The sequence below is a fragment of the Euprymna scolopes genome, chromosome 7 (assembly GCF_053919585.1).
Source record: "Euprymna scolopes isolate OS-2025 chromosome 7, ASM5391958v1, whole genome shotgun sequence".
NCBI classification, from domain to species: Eukaryota; Metazoa; Mollusca; class Cephalopoda; order Sepiida; family Sepiolidae; genus Euprymna; species Euprymna scolopes.
In genome coordinates this window covers 172,011,166-172,025,870 of record NC_136488.1, presented here as the reverse complement: position 1 = coordinate 172,025,870, position 14,705 = coordinate 172,011,166, and the positions used below count along the sequence as shown (strand labels likewise).

The 14,705-nt window shown below is 37.9% G+C and overlaps 48 non-coding genes across 48 annotated transcripts; all 48 read left to right on the top strand.

Annotated features, from left to right (window-relative positions):
* Nucleotides 1-278: 278 nt before the first annotated feature.
* Trnaq-cug (transfer RNA glutamine (anticodon CUG)) lies at nucleotides 279-350 on the top strand. Its single transcript has one exon. It is a non-coding gene; the product is annotated as a tRNA-Gln (tRNA).
* Nucleotides 351-497: 147 nt separating this feature from the next.
* Trnaq-cug (transfer RNA glutamine (anticodon CUG)) lies at nucleotides 498-569 on the top strand. Its single transcript has one exon. It is a non-coding gene; the product is annotated as a tRNA-Gln (tRNA).
* Nucleotides 570-716: 147 nt separating this feature from the next.
* On the top strand, nucleotides 717-788 carry Trnaq-cug (transfer RNA glutamine (anticodon CUG)). Its single transcript has one exon. It is a non-coding gene; the product is annotated as a tRNA-Gln (tRNA).
* A 147-nt stretch (nucleotides 789-935) lies between these two features.
* Nucleotides 936-1,007, top strand: Trnaq-cug (transfer RNA glutamine (anticodon CUG)). The gene has a single exon. It is a non-coding gene; the product is annotated as a tRNA-Gln (tRNA).
* Nucleotides 1,008-1,154: 147 nt separating this feature from the next.
* On the top strand, nucleotides 1,155-1,226 carry Trnaq-cug (transfer RNA glutamine (anticodon CUG)). The gene has a single exon. It is a non-coding gene; the product is annotated as a tRNA-Gln (tRNA).
* Nucleotides 1,227-1,373: 147 nt separating this feature from the next.
* Nucleotides 1,374-1,445, top strand: Trnaq-cug (transfer RNA glutamine (anticodon CUG)). The gene has a single exon. It is a non-coding gene; the product is annotated as a tRNA-Gln (tRNA).
* Nucleotides 1,446-1,592: 147 nt separating this feature from the next.
* Nucleotides 1,593-1,664, top strand: Trnaq-cug (transfer RNA glutamine (anticodon CUG)). Its single transcript has one exon. It is a non-coding gene; the product is annotated as a tRNA-Gln (tRNA).
* A 585-nt stretch (nucleotides 1,665-2,249) lies between these two features.
* On the top strand, nucleotides 2,250-2,321 carry Trnaq-cug (transfer RNA glutamine (anticodon CUG)). Its single transcript has one exon. It is a non-coding gene; the product is annotated as a tRNA-Gln (tRNA).
* A 147-nt stretch (nucleotides 2,322-2,468) lies between these two features.
* On the top strand, nucleotides 2,469-2,540 carry Trnaq-cug (transfer RNA glutamine (anticodon CUG)). Its single transcript has one exon. It is a non-coding gene; the product is annotated as a tRNA-Gln (tRNA).
* A 366-nt stretch (nucleotides 2,541-2,906) lies between these two features.
* On the top strand, nucleotides 2,907-2,978 carry Trnaq-cug (transfer RNA glutamine (anticodon CUG)). Its single transcript has one exon. It is a non-coding gene; the product is annotated as a tRNA-Gln (tRNA).
* A 366-nt stretch (nucleotides 2,979-3,344) lies between these two features.
* Trnaq-cug (transfer RNA glutamine (anticodon CUG)) lies at nucleotides 3,345-3,416 on the top strand. Its single transcript has one exon. It is a non-coding gene; the product is annotated as a tRNA-Gln (tRNA).
* Nucleotides 3,417-3,563: 147 nt separating this feature from the next.
* Trnaq-cug (transfer RNA glutamine (anticodon CUG)) lies at nucleotides 3,564-3,635 on the top strand. The gene has a single exon. It is a non-coding gene; the product is annotated as a tRNA-Gln (tRNA).
* Nucleotides 3,636-3,782: 147 nt separating this feature from the next.
* Nucleotides 3,783-3,854, top strand: Trnaq-cug (transfer RNA glutamine (anticodon CUG)). The gene has a single exon. It is a non-coding gene; the product is annotated as a tRNA-Gln (tRNA).
* A 366-nt stretch (nucleotides 3,855-4,220) lies between these two features.
* On the top strand, nucleotides 4,221-4,292 carry Trnaq-cug (transfer RNA glutamine (anticodon CUG)). The gene has a single exon. It is a non-coding gene; the product is annotated as a tRNA-Gln (tRNA).
* Nucleotides 4,293-4,439: 147 nt separating this feature from the next.
* Nucleotides 4,440-4,511, top strand: Trnap-cgg (transfer RNA proline (anticodon CGG)). The gene has a single exon. It is a non-coding gene; the product is annotated as a tRNA-Pro (tRNA).
* A 585-nt stretch (nucleotides 4,512-5,096) lies between these two features.
* Trnaq-cug (transfer RNA glutamine (anticodon CUG)) lies at nucleotides 5,097-5,168 on the top strand. Its single transcript has one exon. It is a non-coding gene; the product is annotated as a tRNA-Gln (tRNA).
* Nucleotides 5,169-5,314: 146 nt separating this feature from the next.
* Trnaq-cug (transfer RNA glutamine (anticodon CUG)) lies at nucleotides 5,315-5,386 on the top strand. Its single transcript has one exon. It is a non-coding gene; the product is annotated as a tRNA-Gln (tRNA).
* Nucleotides 5,387-5,752: 366 nt separating this feature from the next.
* Nucleotides 5,753-5,824, top strand: Trnaq-cug (transfer RNA glutamine (anticodon CUG)). Its single transcript has one exon. It is a non-coding gene; the product is annotated as a tRNA-Gln (tRNA).
* A 367-nt stretch (nucleotides 5,825-6,191) lies between these two features.
* On the top strand, nucleotides 6,192-6,263 carry Trnaq-cug (transfer RNA glutamine (anticodon CUG)). Its single transcript has one exon. It is a non-coding gene; the product is annotated as a tRNA-Gln (tRNA).
* Nucleotides 6,264-6,410: 147 nt separating this feature from the next.
* Trnaq-cug (transfer RNA glutamine (anticodon CUG)) lies at nucleotides 6,411-6,482 on the top strand. The gene has a single exon. It is a non-coding gene; the product is annotated as a tRNA-Gln (tRNA).
* A 367-nt stretch (nucleotides 6,483-6,849) lies between these two features.
* Trnaq-cug (transfer RNA glutamine (anticodon CUG)) lies at nucleotides 6,850-6,921 on the top strand. The gene has a single exon. It is a non-coding gene; the product is annotated as a tRNA-Gln (tRNA).
* A 148-nt stretch (nucleotides 6,922-7,069) lies between these two features.
* Trnaq-cug (transfer RNA glutamine (anticodon CUG)) lies at nucleotides 7,070-7,141 on the top strand. The gene has a single exon. It is a non-coding gene; the product is annotated as a tRNA-Gln (tRNA).
* Nucleotides 7,142-7,288: 147 nt separating this feature from the next.
* Nucleotides 7,289-7,360, top strand: Trnaq-cug (transfer RNA glutamine (anticodon CUG)). Its single transcript has one exon. It is a non-coding gene; the product is annotated as a tRNA-Gln (tRNA).
* Nucleotides 7,361-7,507: 147 nt separating this feature from the next.
* Trnaq-cug (transfer RNA glutamine (anticodon CUG)) lies at nucleotides 7,508-7,579 on the top strand. Its single transcript has one exon. It is a non-coding gene; the product is annotated as a tRNA-Gln (tRNA).
* Nucleotides 7,580-7,727: 148 nt separating this feature from the next.
* Nucleotides 7,728-7,799, top strand: Trnak-cuu (transfer RNA lysine (anticodon CUU)). Its single transcript has one exon. It is a non-coding gene; the product is annotated as a tRNA-Lys (tRNA).
* An 806-nt stretch (nucleotides 7,800-8,605) lies between these two features.
* Trnaq-cug (transfer RNA glutamine (anticodon CUG)) lies at nucleotides 8,606-8,677 on the top strand. Its single transcript has one exon. It is a non-coding gene; the product is annotated as a tRNA-Gln (tRNA).
* A 147-nt stretch (nucleotides 8,678-8,824) lies between these two features.
* Trnaq-cug (transfer RNA glutamine (anticodon CUG)) lies at nucleotides 8,825-8,896 on the top strand. Its single transcript has one exon. It is a non-coding gene; the product is annotated as a tRNA-Gln (tRNA).
* Nucleotides 8,897-9,043: 147 nt separating this feature from the next.
* Nucleotides 9,044-9,115, top strand: Trnaq-cug (transfer RNA glutamine (anticodon CUG)). Its single transcript has one exon. It is a non-coding gene; the product is annotated as a tRNA-Gln (tRNA).
* A 147-nt stretch (nucleotides 9,116-9,262) lies between these two features.
* Trnaq-cug (transfer RNA glutamine (anticodon CUG)) lies at nucleotides 9,263-9,334 on the top strand. Its single transcript has one exon. It is a non-coding gene; the product is annotated as a tRNA-Gln (tRNA).
* A 367-nt stretch (nucleotides 9,335-9,701) lies between these two features.
* Nucleotides 9,702-9,773, top strand: Trnaq-cug (transfer RNA glutamine (anticodon CUG)). Its single transcript has one exon. It is a non-coding gene; the product is annotated as a tRNA-Gln (tRNA).
* A 147-nt stretch (nucleotides 9,774-9,920) lies between these two features.
* On the top strand, nucleotides 9,921-9,992 carry Trnaq-cug (transfer RNA glutamine (anticodon CUG)). Its single transcript has one exon. It is a non-coding gene; the product is annotated as a tRNA-Gln (tRNA).
* Nucleotides 9,993-10,139: 147 nt separating this feature from the next.
* On the top strand, nucleotides 10,140-10,211 carry Trnak-cuu (transfer RNA lysine (anticodon CUU)). Its single transcript has one exon. It is a non-coding gene; the product is annotated as a tRNA-Lys (tRNA).
* Nucleotides 10,212-10,358: 147 nt separating this feature from the next.
* On the top strand, nucleotides 10,359-10,430 carry Trnaq-cug (transfer RNA glutamine (anticodon CUG)). The gene has a single exon. It is a non-coding gene; the product is annotated as a tRNA-Gln (tRNA).
* A 147-nt stretch (nucleotides 10,431-10,577) lies between these two features.
* Nucleotides 10,578-10,649, top strand: Trnaq-cug (transfer RNA glutamine (anticodon CUG)). Its single transcript has one exon. It is a non-coding gene; the product is annotated as a tRNA-Gln (tRNA).
* Nucleotides 10,650-10,794: 145 nt separating this feature from the next.
* On the top strand, nucleotides 10,795-10,866 carry Trnaq-cug (transfer RNA glutamine (anticodon CUG)). Its single transcript has one exon. It is a non-coding gene; the product is annotated as a tRNA-Gln (tRNA).
* Nucleotides 10,867-11,015: 149 nt separating this feature from the next.
* Nucleotides 11,016-11,087, top strand: Trnaq-cug (transfer RNA glutamine (anticodon CUG)). Its single transcript has one exon. It is a non-coding gene; the product is annotated as a tRNA-Gln (tRNA).
* A 147-nt stretch (nucleotides 11,088-11,234) lies between these two features.
* On the top strand, nucleotides 11,235-11,306 carry Trnaq-cug (transfer RNA glutamine (anticodon CUG)). The gene has a single exon. It is a non-coding gene; the product is annotated as a tRNA-Gln (tRNA).
* Nucleotides 11,307-11,453: 147 nt separating this feature from the next.
* On the top strand, nucleotides 11,454-11,525 carry Trnaq-cug (transfer RNA glutamine (anticodon CUG)). Its single transcript has one exon. It is a non-coding gene; the product is annotated as a tRNA-Gln (tRNA).
* Nucleotides 11,526-11,672: 147 nt separating this feature from the next.
* Nucleotides 11,673-11,744, top strand: Trnaq-cug (transfer RNA glutamine (anticodon CUG)). The gene has a single exon. It is a non-coding gene; the product is annotated as a tRNA-Gln (tRNA).
* Nucleotides 11,745-11,891: 147 nt separating this feature from the next.
* Trnak-cuu (transfer RNA lysine (anticodon CUU)) lies at nucleotides 11,892-11,963 on the top strand. The gene has a single exon. It is a non-coding gene; the product is annotated as a tRNA-Lys (tRNA).
* A 366-nt stretch (nucleotides 11,964-12,329) lies between these two features.
* Nucleotides 12,330-12,401, top strand: Trnaq-cug (transfer RNA glutamine (anticodon CUG)). Its single transcript has one exon. It is a non-coding gene; the product is annotated as a tRNA-Gln (tRNA).
* Nucleotides 12,402-12,765: 364 nt separating this feature from the next.
* On the top strand, nucleotides 12,766-12,837 carry Trnaq-cug (transfer RNA glutamine (anticodon CUG)). Its single transcript has one exon. It is a non-coding gene; the product is annotated as a tRNA-Gln (tRNA).
* A 148-nt stretch (nucleotides 12,838-12,985) lies between these two features.
* Nucleotides 12,986-13,057, top strand: Trnak-cuu (transfer RNA lysine (anticodon CUU)). Its single transcript has one exon. It is a non-coding gene; the product is annotated as a tRNA-Lys (tRNA).
* Nucleotides 13,058-13,204: 147 nt separating this feature from the next.
* Nucleotides 13,205-13,276, top strand: Trnaq-cug (transfer RNA glutamine (anticodon CUG)). The gene has a single exon. It is a non-coding gene; the product is annotated as a tRNA-Gln (tRNA).
* A 147-nt stretch (nucleotides 13,277-13,423) lies between these two features.
* Nucleotides 13,424-13,495, top strand: Trnaq-cug (transfer RNA glutamine (anticodon CUG)). The gene has a single exon. It is a non-coding gene; the product is annotated as a tRNA-Gln (tRNA).
* A 147-nt stretch (nucleotides 13,496-13,642) lies between these two features.
* Nucleotides 13,643-13,714, top strand: Trnaq-cug (transfer RNA glutamine (anticodon CUG)). Its single transcript has one exon. It is a non-coding gene; the product is annotated as a tRNA-Gln (tRNA).
* A 586-nt stretch (nucleotides 13,715-14,300) lies between these two features.
* On the top strand, nucleotides 14,301-14,372 carry Trnaq-cug (transfer RNA glutamine (anticodon CUG)). The gene has a single exon. It is a non-coding gene; the product is annotated as a tRNA-Gln (tRNA).
* Nucleotides 14,373-14,520: 148 nt separating this feature from the next.
* Trnak-cuu (transfer RNA lysine (anticodon CUU)) lies at nucleotides 14,521-14,592 on the top strand. Its single transcript has one exon. It is a non-coding gene; the product is annotated as a tRNA-Lys (tRNA).
* The last annotated feature ends 113 nt before the right edge of the window (nucleotides 14,593-14,705 follow it).

Here is a 14,705-nt window from a genome sequence, read left to right as displayed (position 1 = left end):
AAGACGTGACACTCTGTAATTGCTGTTAATAAATTGTTAATTAGCTATTGCGAGTGTACGGGTCTATGGTGTAATGGTTAGCACTCTGGACTCTGAATCCAGCGATCAAAGTTTAAATCTCTGTAGAGCCTAACGTGCAATTACTTTTTATCAGAAATTCAGATCATGTCACCCCAAGCACAAAAAATTAAAAGGTTTTTTGTACTCCCGTGTGCAATAAAGACGTGACAGTCTGTAATTTCTGTTAATAAATTGTTAATTAGCTATTGCAAGTGTACGGTTCTATGGTGTAATGGTTAGCACTCTGGACTCTGAATCCAGCGATCCGAGTTCAAATCTCGGTAGAAACTAACGTGCAATTACTTTTAATCAGAAATTCAGATCATGTCACCCCAAGCACAAAAAATTAAAAGGTTTTTTGTACTCCTGTGTGCAATGAAGACGTGACAGTCTGTAATTTCTGTTAATTAATTGTTAATTAGCTATTGTGAGTGTACGGTTCTATGGTGTAATGGTTAGCACTCTGGACTCTGAATCCAGCGATCCGAGTTCAAATCTCGGTAGAACCTAACGTGCAATTACTTTTAATCAGAAATTAAGATCGTGTCACCCCAAGCACAAAAAATGAAAAAGTTTTTTGTACTCCCGTGTGCAATAAAGACGTGACAGTCTTTCATTTCTGTTAATAAATTGTTAATTAGCTATTGCGAGTGTATGGTTCTATGGTGTAATGGTTAGCACTCTGGTCTCTGAATCCAGGGATCCGAGTTCAAGTCTCGGTAGAACCTAACGTGCTATTACTTATAATCAGAAATTCAGATCATGTCACCCCAAGCACAAAAAATTAAAAGGTTTTTTGTACTCCCGTGTGCAATAAAGACGTGACAGTCTGTAATTTCTGTTAATAAATTGTTAATTAGCTATTGCGAGTGTACGGTTCTATGGTGTAATGGTTAGCACTCTGGACTCTGAATCCAGCGATCCGAGTTCAAATCTCGGTAGAACCTAACGTGCAATTACTTTTAATCAGACATTCAGATCATATCACCCCAAGCACAAAAAATTAAAAGGTTTTTTGTACTCCTGTTTGCAATGAAGACGTGACAGTCTGTAATTTCTGTTAATAAATTGTTAATTAGCTATTGCGAGTGTACGGTTCTATGGTGTAATGGTTAGCACTCTGGACTCTGAATCCAGCGATCCGAGTTCAAGTCTCGGTAGCACCTAACGTGCAATTACTTTTAATCAGAAATTCAGATCATGTCACCCTCAGCACAAAAAAGTAAAAGGTCTTTTGTACTCCCGTGTGCAATAAAGACGTGACAACCTGTAATTTCTGTTAATAAATTGTTAATGAGCTATTGCGAGTGTACGGTTCTATGGTGTAATGGTTAGCACTCTGGACTCTGAATCCAGCGATCCGAGTTCAAATCTCGGTAGAACTTAACGTACAATTACTTTTAATCAGAAATTCAGATAATGTCACCCCAAGCACAAAAAATTAAAAGGTTTTTTGTACTCCTTCGTGCAATAAAGACGTGACACTCTGTAATTTCTGTTAATAAATTGTTAATTAGCTATTGCGAGTGTACGGTTCTATGGTGTAATGGTTAGCACTCTGGACTCTGATTCCAGGGATCCGAGTTCAAATCTCGGTAGACCCTGACGTGCAATTACTTTTAATCAGACATTCAGATCATATCACCCAAAGCACAAAAAATTAAAAGGTTTTTTGTACTCCTGTTTGCAATGAAGACGTGACAGTCTGTAATTTCTGTTAATATATTGTTAATTAGCTATTGCGAGTGTACGGTTCTATGATGTAATGGTTTGCACTCTGGACTCTGAATCCGGCGATCCGAGTTCAAATCTTGGTAGAACCTAACGTGCAATTACTTTTAATCAGAAAATAAGATCATGTCACCCCAAGCACAAAAAATTAAAAGGTTGTTTGTACTCCCGTGTTCAATAAAGACGTGACAGTCTGTAATTTCTGTTAATAAATTGTACATTAGCTATTGCGAGTGTACGGTTCTATGGTGTAATGGTTAGCACTCTGGATTCTGAATCCAGCGATCAAAGTTCAAATCTCTGTAGAGCCTAACGTGCAATTACTTTTTATCAGAAATTCAGATCATGTCACCCCAAGCACAAAAAATTAAAAGGTTTTTTGTACTCCCGTGTGCAATAAAGACGTGACAGTCTGTAATTTCTGTTAATAAATTGTTAATTAGCTATTGCGAGTGTACGGTTCTATGGTGTAATGGTTAGCACTCTGGACTCTGAATCCAGCGATCCGAGTTCAAATCTCGGTAGAAACTAATGTGCAATTACTTTTAATCAGAAATTCAGATCATGTCACCCCAAGCACAAAAAATTAAAAGGTTTTTTGTACTCCCGTGTGCAAAAAAGACGTGACAGTCTGTAATTTCTGTTAAAAAATCGTTAATTAGCTGTTGCGAGTGTACGGTTCTATGGTGTAATGGTTAGCACTCTGGACTCTGAATCCAGCGATCCGAGTTCGAATCTCGGTAGAACCTAACGTGCAATTACTTTTCATCAGAAATTCAGATCATGTAACCCCAAGCACAAAGAATTAAAAGGTTTTTTGTACTCCTGTGTGGAATAAAGACGTGACACTCTGTAATTGCTGTTAATAAATTGTTAATTAGCTATTGCGAGTGTACGGTTCTATGGTGTAATGGTTGGCACTGTGGACTCTGAATCCAGCGATCCGAGTTAAAATCTCGGTAGAACCTAACGTGCAATTACTTTTAATCAGAAATTAAGATCGTGTCACCCCAAGCACAAAAAATTAAAAAGTTTTTTGTACTCCCGTGTGCAATAAAGACGTGACAGTCTGTAATTTCTGGTAATAAATTGTTAATTAGCTATTGCGAGTGTACGGTTCTATGGTGTAATGGTTAGCACTCTGGACTCTGAATCCAGCGATCCGAGTTCAAATCTCGGTAGAACCTAACGTGCAATTACTTTTAATCAGAAATTCAGATCATGTCACCCCAAGCACAAAAAATTAAAAGGTTTTTTGTAATCCCGTGAGCAATAAAGACGTGACAGTCTGTAATTTCTGTTAATTAATTGTTAATTAGCTATTGCGAGTGTACGGTTCTATGGTGAAATGGTTAGTACTCTCGACTCTGAATGCAGCGATCCGAGTTCAAATCTCGGTAGAACCTAACGTGCAATTACTTTTAATCAGAAATTCAGATCCTGTCCCCCCAAGCACAAAGAATTAAAAGGTTTTTTGTACTCCCGTGTGCAAAAAAGACGGGACAGTCTTTAATGTCTGTTAAAAAATCGTTAATTAGCTATTGCGAGTGTACGGTTCTATGGTGTAATGGTTAGCACTCTGGACTCTGAATCCAGCAATCTGAGTTCAAATCTCGGTAGGACCTAACGTGCAATTACTTTTAATCAGAAATTCAGATCATGTCACCCAAAGCACAAAAAATTAAAAGGCTTTTTGTACTCCCGTGTGCAATAAAGACGTGACAGTCTGTAATTTCTGTTAATAAATTGTTAATTAGCTATTGCGAGTGTACGGTTCTATGGTGTAATGGTAAGCACTCTGGACTCTGAATCCAGCGATCCGAGTTCAAATCTCGGTAGAACCTAACGTGCAATTACTTTTAATCAGAAATTCAGATCATGTCACCCCAATCACAAAAAATTAAAAGGTTTTTTGTACTCCCGTGTGCAATAAAGACGTGACAGTCTTTAATTTCTGTTAAAAAATCGTTAATTAGCTATTGCGAGTGTACGGTTCTATGGTGTAATGGTTAGCACTCTGGACTCTGAATCCAGCGATCCGAGTTCAAATCTCGGTAGAACCTAACGTGCAATTACTTTTAATCAGAAATTCAGATCATGTCACCCCAAGCACAAAAAATTAAAAGGTTTTTTGTACTCCCGTGTGCAAAACAGACGTGACAGTCTTTAATTTCTATTAAAAAATCGTTAATAAGCTATTGCGAGTGTACGGTTCTATGGTGTAATTGTTAGCACTATGGACTCTGAATCCAGCTATCCGAGTTCAAATCTACGTAGAACCTATCTTGCAATTACTTTTAATCAGAAATTCAGATCATGATCACACCGAGCACAAAAAATTAAAAGGTGTTTTGCACCCCGTGTGCAATAAAGACGTGACAGTCAGTAATTTCTGTTAATAAATTGTTAATCCGCTATTGCGAGTGTACGGTTCTATGGTGTAATGGTTAGCACTCTGGACTCTGAATCCAGCGATCCGAGTTCAAGTCTCGGTAGAACCTTGTGTGCAATTACTTTTAATCAGAAATTCAGATAATGTCACCCCAAGCACAAAAAATTAAAAGGTTTTTTGTAATCCCGTGTCGAATAACGACGTGACAATCTCTAATTTCTGTTAATAAATTGTTAATTAGCTATTGCGAGTGTACGGTTCTGTGGTGTAATGGTTAGCACTCTGGACTCGGAATCCAGTGATCCGAGTTCAAATCTCGGTAGAACCTAACGTGCGATTACTTTTAATCAGATATTCAGATCATGTCACCCCAAGCACAAAAAATTAAAAGGTTTTTTGTAATCCCGTGTGCGATAAAGACGTGACAGTCTGTAATTTCTGTTAAAAAATCGTTAATTAGCTATTGCGAGTGTACGGTTCTATGGTGAAATGGTTAGTACTCTCGACTCTGAATGCAGCGATCCGAGTTCAAATCTCGGTAGAACCTAACGTGCAATTATTTTAATCAGAAATTCAGATCCTGTCCCCCCCAAGCACAAAAAATTAAAAGGTTTTTTGTACTCCCGTGTGCAAAAAAGACGGGACAGTCTTTAATTTCTGTTAAAAAATCGTTAATTAGCTATTGCGAGTGTATGGTTCTAAGGTGTAATGGTTAGCACTCTGGACTCTGAGTCCAGCAATCTGAGTTCAAATCTCGGTAGAACCTAACGTGCAATTACTTTTAATCAGAAATTCAGATCATGTCACACAAAGCACAAAAAATGAAAATGCTTTTTGTACTCGTGTGTACAATAAAGACGTGACAGTCTGTAATTTCTGTTAATAACTTTTCAATTAGCTATTGCGAGTGTACGGTTCTATGGTGTAATGGTTTGCACTCTGGACTCTGGATCCGGCGATCCGAGTTCAAATCTTGGTAGAACCTAACGTGCAATTACTTTTAATCAGAAAATCAGATCATGTCACCCCAAGCACAAAAAAGTAAAAGGTTTTTTTACTCCCGTGTTCAATAAAGACGTGACAGTCTGTAATTTCTGTTAATAAATTGTTAATTAGCTATTGCTAGTGTACGGTTCTATGGTGTAATGGTTAGCACTCTGGACTCTGAATCCAGCGATCCGAGTTCAAATCTCGGTAGAAACTAACGTACAATAACTTTTAATCAGAAATTCATATCATGTCACCCCAAGCACAAAAAATAAAAGGTTTTTTGTACTCCTTTGTGCAATAAAGACGTGACACTCTGTAATTGCTGTTAATAAATTGTTAATAAGCTATTGCGAGTGTACGGGTCTATGGTGTAATGGTTAGCACTCTGGACTCTGAATCCAGCGATCAAAGTTCAATCTCCGTAGAACCTAACGTGCAATTACTAATTTTATCAGAAATTCAGATTATGTCACCCCAAACACAAACAAGTAAAAGGTTTTTTGTACTCCCGTGTGCAATAAAGACGTGACAGTCTGTAATTTCTGTTAATAAATTGTACATTAGCTATTGCGAGTGTACGGTTCTATGGTGTAATGGTTAGCACTCTGGACTCTGAATCCAGCGATCCGAGTTCAAATCTCGGTAGAACCTAACGTGCAATTACTTTTAATCAGAAATTCAGATCATGTCACCCCCAAGCACAAAAAATTAAAAGGTTTTTTGTACTAGTGTGTGCAATAAAGACGTGACAGTCTGTAATTTCTGTTAATAAATTGTTAATTAGCTATTGCGAGTGTACGGTTCTATGGTGTAATGGTTTGCACTCTGGACTCTGAATCCAGCGATCCGAGTTCAAGTCTTGGTAGACCCTAACGTGCAATTACTTTTAATCAGAGATTCAGATCATGTCACCTAAGGCACAAAAAATTAAAAGGTTTTTTGTACTCCCGTGTGCAATAAAGACGTGACAGTCTGTAGTTTCTGTTAATAAATTGTTAATTAGCTATTGCGAGTTTACGGTTCTGTGGTGTAATGGTTAGCACTCTGGACTCTGATTCCAGCGATCCGAGTCCAAATCTCGGTAGAACCTAACGTGCAATTACTTTTAATCAGAAATTCAGATCATGTCACCCCAAGCACAAAAAATGGAAACGTTTTTTGTACTCCCGTGTGCAATAAAGACGTGACAGTCTGTAAGGGCTGTGTATAAATTGTTAATTAGCTATTGCGGCGGTGCGGTTCTATGGTGTAATGGTTAGCACTCTGGACTCTGAATCCAGCGATCCGAGTTCAAATCTCGGTAGAACCTAACGTACAATTACTTTTAATAAGAAATTCAGATCATGTCACCCCAAGCACAAAAAATTAAAAGGTTTTTTGTACTCCCATGTGCAATAAAGACGTGACAGTCTTTAATTTCTGTTAATTAATTGTTAATTAGCCATTGCGAGTGTACGGTTCTATGGTGTAATGGTTAGCACTCTGGACTCTGAATCCAGCGATCCGAATTACAAATCTCGGTAGACCCTAACGTGCAATTACTTTTAATCAGAAATTCAGATCATGTAACCCCAAGCACAAAAACTTAAAAGGTTTGTTGTACTCCCGTGTGCAATAAAGACGTGACAGTCTGTAATTTCTGTTAATAAATTGTTAATTAGCTATTGCTAGAGTACGGTTCTATGGTGTAATGGTTAGCACTCTGGACTCTGAATGCAGCGATCCGAGTTCAAGTCTCGGTAGAACCTAACGTGCAATTACTTGTAATCATGAATTCAGATCATGTCACCCCCAAGCACAAAAAATGAAAAGGTTTTTTGTACTCCTGTGTGCAATAAAGACGTGACAGTCTGTAATTTCTGTTAATACCTTGTTAATTAGCTATTGCGAGTGTACGGTTATATGGTGTAATGGTTAGCACTCTGGACTCTGATTCCAGCGATCCGAGTTCAAATCTCGGTAGAACCTAACGTACAATTACTTTTAATCAGACATTCAGATCATGTCACCCCAAGCACAAAAAATTAAAAGGTTTTTTGTACTCCTGTGTGCAATGAACACGTGACAGTCTGTAATTTCTGTTAATAAATTGTTAATTAGCTATTGCGAGTGTACGGTTCTATGGTGTAATGGTTAGCACTCTGGACTCTGAATCCAGCGATCCGAGTTCAAATCTCGGGAGAACCTATCGTGCAATTACTTTTAATCAGAAATTCAGATCATGTCACCCCAAGCACAAAAAAGTAAAAGGTTTTTTGTACTCCCGTGTGCAATAAAGACATGACAGTCTGTAATTTCTGTTAATAAATTGTTAATTAGCTATTGCGAGTGTACGGTTCTATGGTGTAATGGTTAGCACTCTGGACTCTGAATCCAGCGATCCGAGTTCAAATCTCGGTAGAACCTAACGTGCAATTACTTTTAATCAGAAATTCAGATCATGTCACCCCCAAGCACAAAAAATTAAAAGGTTTTTTGTACTCCTGTGTGCAATAAAGACGTGACAGTCTGTAATTTCTGTTAATAAATTGTTAATTAGCTATTGCGAGTGTACGGTTCTATTGTGTAATGGTTTGCACTCTGGACTCTTATTCCAGCGATCCGAGTTCAAATCTCGGTAGGACCTAACGTGCAATTACTTTTAATCAGACATGCAGATCATGTCACCCCAAGCACAAAAAATTAAAAGGTTTTTTGTACTCCTGTGTGCAATGAAGACGTGACAGTCTGTAATTTCTGTTAATAAATTGTTAATTAGCTATTGCTAGTGTACGGTTCTATGGTGTAATGGTTAGCACTCTGCACTCTGAATCCAGCGATCCGAGTTCACGTCTCAGTAGAACCTAACGTGCAATTACTTTTAATCAGAAATTCAGATCATGTCACCTAAGGCACAAAAAATTAAAAGGTTTTTTGTACTCCCGTGTGCAATAAAGACGTGACAGTCTGTAATTTCTGTTAATAAATTGTTAATTAGCTATTGCGAGTGTACGGTTCTATGGTGTAATGGTTAGCACTCTGGACTCTGATTCCAGCGATCCGAGTCCAAATCTCGGTAGTACCTAACATGCAATTACTTTTAATCAGAAATTCAGATCATGTCACCCCAAGCACAAAAAATGGAAACGTTTTTTGTACTCCCGTGTGCAATAAAAACGTGACAGTCTGTAAGGGCTGTGTATAAATTGTTAATTAGCTATTGCGGCGGTACGGTTCTATGGTGTAATGGTTAGCACTGTGGACTCTGAATCCAGCGATCAAAGTTCAAATCTCCGTAGAGCCTAACGTGCAATTACTATTTTTATCAGAAATTCAGATCATGTCACCCCAAACACAAAAAAGTAAAAGGTTTTTTGTACTCCCGTGTGCAATAAAGACGTGACAGTCTGTAATTTCTGTTAATAAATTGTTAATTAGCTATTGCGAGTGTACGGTTCTATGGTGTAATGGTTAGCACTGTGGACTCTGAATCCAGCGATCCGAGTTCAAATCTCGGTAGAACCTAACGTGCAATTACTTTTAATCAGAAATTCAGATCATGTCACCCCAAGCACAAAAAATTAAAAGGTTTTTTGTACTCCTGTGTGAAATGAAGACGTGACAGTCTGTAATTTCTGTTAATTAATTGTTAATTAGCTATTGCGAGTGTACGGTTCTATGGTGTAATGGTTAGCACTCTGGACTCTGAATCCAGCGATCCGAGTTCAAGTCTCGGTAGAACCTAACGTGCAGTTACTTTTAATCAGAAATTCAGATCATGTCACCCCAAGCACAAAAAATTAAAAGGTTTTTTGTACTCCCGTGTGCAATAAAGACGTGACAGTCTGTAATTTCTGTTAATAAATTGTTAATTAGCTATTGCAAGTGTACGGTTCTATGGTGTAATGGTTAGCACTCTGGACTCTGAATCCAGCGATCCGAGTTCAAATCTCGGTAGAACCTAACGTACAATTACTTTTAATCAGACATTCAGATCATGTCACCCCAAGCACAAAAAATTAAAAGGTTTTTTGTACTCCTGTGTGCAATGAACACGTGACAGTCTGTAATTTCTGTTAATAAATTGTTAATTCGCTATTGCGAGTGTACGGTTCTATGGTGTAATGGTTAGCACTCTGGACTCTGAATCCAGCGATCCGAGTTCAAATCTCGGGAGAACCTATCGTGCAATTACTTTTAATCAGAAATTCAGATCATGTCACCCCAAGCACAAAAAATAAAAGGTTTTTTGTACTCCTTTGTGCAATAAAGACGTGACACTCTGTAATTGCTGTTAATAAATTGTTAATTAGCTATTGCGAGTGTATGGGTCTATGGTGTAATGGTTAGCACTCTGGACTCTGAATCCAGCGATCAAAGTTCAAATCTCCGTAGAGCCTAACGTGCAATTACTATTTTTATCAGAAATTCAGATCATGTCACCCCAAACACAAAAAAGTAAAAGGTTTTTTGTACTCCCGTGTGCAATAAAGACGTGACAGTCTGTAATTTCTGTTAATAAATTGTTAATTAGCTATTGCGAGTGTACGGATCTATGGTGTAATGGTTAGCACTCTGGACTCTGAATCCAGCGATCCGAGTTCAAATCTCGGTAGAACCTAACGTGCAATTACTTTTAATCAAAAATTCAGATCATGTAACCCCAAGCACAAAAAATTAAAAGGTTTTTTGTACTCCTGTGTGCAATGAAGACGTGACAGTCTGTAATTTCTGTTAATTAATTGTTAATTAGCTATTGCGAGTGTACGGTTCTATGGTGTAATGGTTAGCACTCTGGACTCTGAATCCAGCGATCCGAGTTCAAGTCTCGGTAGAACCTAACATGCAGTTACTTTTAATCAGAAATTCAGATCATGTCACCCCAAGCACAAAAAATTAAAAGGTTTTTTGTACTCCCGTGTGCAATAAAGACGTGACAGTCTGTAATTTCTGTTAATAAATTGTTAATTAGCTATTGCGAGTGTACGGGTCTATGGTGTAATGGTTTGCACTCTGGACTCTTATTCCAGCGATCCGAGTTCAAATCTCGGTAGGACCTAACGTGCAATTACTTTTAATCAGACATGCAGATCATGTCACCCCAAGCACAAAAAATTAAAAGGTTTTTTGTACTCCTGTGTGCAATGAAGACGTGACAGTCTGTAATTTCTGTTAATAAATTGTTAATTAGCTATTGCTAGTGTACGGTTCTATGGTGTAATGGTTAGCACTCTGGACTCTGAATCCAGCGATCCGAGTTCACGTCTCGGTAGAACCTAACGTGCAATTACTTTAAATCAGAAATTCAGATCATGTCACCCCAAGCACAAAAAAGTAAAAGGTTTTTTGTACTCCCGTGTGCAATAAAGACGTGACAGTCTGTAATTTCTGTTAATAAATTGTTAATTAGCTATTGCGAGTGTATGGTTCTATGGTGTAATGGTTAGCACTCTGGACTCTGAATCCAGCGATCCGAGTTCAAATCTCGGTAGAACCTAACGTACAATTACTTTTAATCAGAAATTCAGATCATGTCACCCCAAGCACAAAAAATAAAAGGTTTTTGTACTCCTTTGTGCAATAAAGACGTGACACTCTGTAATTGCTGTTAATAAATTGTTAATTAGCTATTGCGAGTGTACGGGTCTATGGTGTAATGGTTAGCACTCTGGACTCTGAATCCAGTGATCAAAGTTCAAATCTCTGTAGAGCCTAACGTGCAATTACTATTTTTATCAGAAATTCAGATCATGTCACCCCAAGCACAAAAAATTAAAAGGTTTTTTGTACTCCCGTGTGCAATAAAGACGTGAAAGTCTGTAATTTCTGTTAATAAATTGTTAATTAGCTATTGCGAGTGTACGGTTCTATGGTGTAATGGTTAGCACTCTGGACTCTGAATCCAGCGATCCGAGTTCAAATCTCGGTAGAACCTAACGTGAAATTACTTTTAATCAGAAATTCAGATCATGTCACCCCAAGCACAAAAAATTAAAAGGTTTTTCGTACTCCCGTGTGCAATAAAGACGTTACAGTCTTTAATTTCTGTTAAAAAATCGTTAATTAGCTATTGCAAGTGTACGGTTCTATGGTGTAATGGTTAGCACTCTGGAGTCTGAATCCAGCGATCCGAGTTCAAATCTCGGTAGAACCTAACGTGCAATTACTTTTAATCAGAAATTCAGATCATGTCACCACAAGCACAAAAAATTAAAAGGTTTTTTGTACTCCTGTGTGCAATGAAGACGTGACAGTCTGTAATTTCTGTTAATTAATTGTTAATTAGCTATTGCGAGTGTACGGTTCTATGGTGTAATGGTTAGCACTCTGGACTCTGAATCCAGCGATCCGAGTTCAAGTCTCGGTAGAACCTAACGTGCAGTTACTTTTAATCAGAAATTCAGATCATGTCACCCCAAGCACAAAAAATTAAAAGGTTTTTTGTACTCCCGTGTGCAATAAAGACGTGACAGTCTGTAATTTCTGTTAATAAATTGTTAATTAGCTATTGCAAGTGTATGGTTCTATGGTGTAATGGTTAGCACTCTGGACTCTGAATCCAGCGATCCGAGTTCAAATCTCGGTAGAACCTAACGTACAATTACTTTTAATCAGACATTCAGATCATGTCACCCCAAGCACAAAAAATTAAAAGGTATTTTGTACTCCTGTGTGCAATAAAGACGTGACAGTCTGTAATTTCTGTTAATAAATTGTTAATTAGCTATTGCGAGTGTACGGTTCTATGGTGTAATGGTTTGCACTCTGGACTCTTATTCCAGCGATCCGAGTTCAAATCTCGGTAGGACCTAACGTGCAATTACTTTTAATCAGACATGCAGATCATGTCACCCCAAGCACAAAAAATTAAAAGGTTTTTTGTACTCCTGTGGGCAATGAAGACGTGACAGTCTGTAATTTCTGTTAATAAATTGTTAATTAGCTATTGCTAGTGTACGGTTCTATGGTGTAATGGTTAGCACTCTGGACTCTGAATCCAGCGATCCGAGTTCACGTCTCAGTAGAACCTAACGTGCAATTACTTTTAATCAGAAATTCAGATCATGTCACCTAAGGCACAAAAAATTAAAAGGTTTTTTGTACTCCCGTGTGCAATAAAGACGTGACAGTCTGTAATTTCTGTTAATAAATTGTTAATTAGCTATTGCGAGTGTATGGTTCTATGGTGTAATGGTTAGCACTCTGGACTCTGAATCCAGCGATCCGAGTTCAAATCTCGGTAGAACCTAACATACAATTACTTTTAATCAGAAATTCAGATCATGTCACCCCAAGCACAAAAAATAAAAGGTTTTTGTACTCCTTTGTGCAATAAAGACGTGACACTCTGTAATTGCTGTTAATAAATTGTTAATTAGCTATTGCGAGTGTACGGGTCTATGGTGTAATGGTTAGCACTCTGGACTCTGAATCCAGCGATCCGAGTTCACGTCTCAGTAGAACCTAACGTGCAATTACTTTTAATCAGAAATTCAGATCATGTCACCCCAAGCACAAAAAAGTAAAAGGTTTTTTGTACTCCCGTGTGCAATAAAGACGTGACAGTCTGTAATTTCTGTTAATAAATTGTTAATTAGCTATTGCTAGTGTACGGTTCTATGGTGTAATGGTTAGCACTCTGGACTCTGAATCCAGCGATCCGAGTTCAAATCTCGGTAGAACCTAAAGTGCAATTACTTTTAATCAGAAATTCAGATCATGTCACCCCCAAGCACAAAAAATTAAAAGGTTTTTTGTACTCCTGTGTGCAATAAAGACGTGACAGTCTGTAATTTCTGTTAATAAATTGTTAATTAGCTATTGCGAGTGTACGGTTCTATTGTGTAATGGTTTGCACTCTGGACTCTTATTCCAGCGATCCGAGTTCAAATCTCGGTAGGACCTAACGTGCAATTACTTTTAATCAGACATGCAGATCATGTCACCCCAAGCACAAAAAATTAAAAGGTTTTTCGTACTCCCGTGTGCAATAAAGACGTTACAGTCTTTAATTTCTGTTAAAAAATCGTTAATTAGCTATTGCGAGTGTACGGTTCTATGGTGTAATGGTTAGCACTCTGGAGTCTGAATCCAGCGATCCGAGTTCAAATCTCGGTAGAACCTAACGTGCAATTACTTTTAATCAGAAATTCAGATCATGTCACCACAAGCACAAAAAATTAAAAGGTTTTTTGTACTCCTGTGTGCAATGAAGACGTGACAGTCTGTAATTTCTGTTAATTAATTGTTAATTAGCTATTGCGAGTGTACGGTTCTATGGTGTAATGGTTAGCACTCTGGACTCTGAATCCAGCGATCCGAGTTCAAGTCTCGGTAGAACCTAACGTGCAGTTACTTTTAATCAGAAATTCAGATCATGTCACCCCAAGCACAAAAAATTAAAAGGTTTTTTGTACTCCCGTGTGCAATAAAGACGTGACAGTCTGTAATTTCTGTTAATAAATTGTTAATTAGCTATTGCAAGTGTACGGTTCTATGGTGTAATGGTTAGCACTCTGGACTCTGAATCCAGCGATCCGAGTTCAAATCTCGGCAGAACCTAACGTACAATTACTTTTAATCAGACATTCAGATCATGTCACCCCAAGCACAAAAAATTAAAAGGTTTTTTGTACTCCTGTGTGCAATAAAGACGTGACAGTCTGTAATTTCTGTTAATAAATTGTTAATTAGCTATTGCGAGTGTACGGTTCTATGGTGTAATGGTTTGCACTCTCGACTCTTATTCCAGCGATCCGAGTTCAAATCTCGGTAGGACCTAACGTGCAATTACTTTTAATCAGACATGCAGATCATGTCACCCCAAGCACAAAAAATTAAAAGGTTTTTTGTACTCCTGTGGGCAATGAAGACGTGACAGTCTGTAATTTCTGTTAATAAATTGTTAATTAGCTATTGCTAGTGTACGGTTCTATGGTGTAATGGTTAGCACTCTGGACTCTGAATCCAGCGATCCGAGTTCACGTCTCAGTAGAACCTAACGTGCAATTACTTTTAATCAGAAATTCAGATCATGTCACCCCCAAGCACAAAAAAGTAAAAGGTTTTTTGTACTCCCGTGTGCAATAAAGACGTGACAGTCTGTAATTTCTGTTAATAAATTGTTAATTAGCTATTGCGAGTGTACGGTTCTATGGTGTAATGGTTAGCACTCTGGACTCTGAATCCAGCGATCCGAGTTCAAATCTCGGTAGAACCTAACGTGCAATTACTTTTAATCAGAAATTCAGATCATGTCACCCCCAAGCACAAAAAATTAAAAGGTTTTTTGTACTCCTGTGTGCAATAAAGACGTGACAGTCTGTAATTTCTGTTAATAAATTGTTAATTAGCTATTGCGAGTGTACGGTTCTATTGTGTAATGGTTTGCACTCTGGACTCTTATTCCAGCGATCCGAGTTCAAATCTCGGTAGGACCTAACGTGCAATTACTTTTAATCAGACATGCAGATCATGTCACCCCAAGCACAAAAAATTAAAAGGTTTTTTGTACTCCTGTGTGCAATGAAGACGTGACAGTCTGTAATTTCTG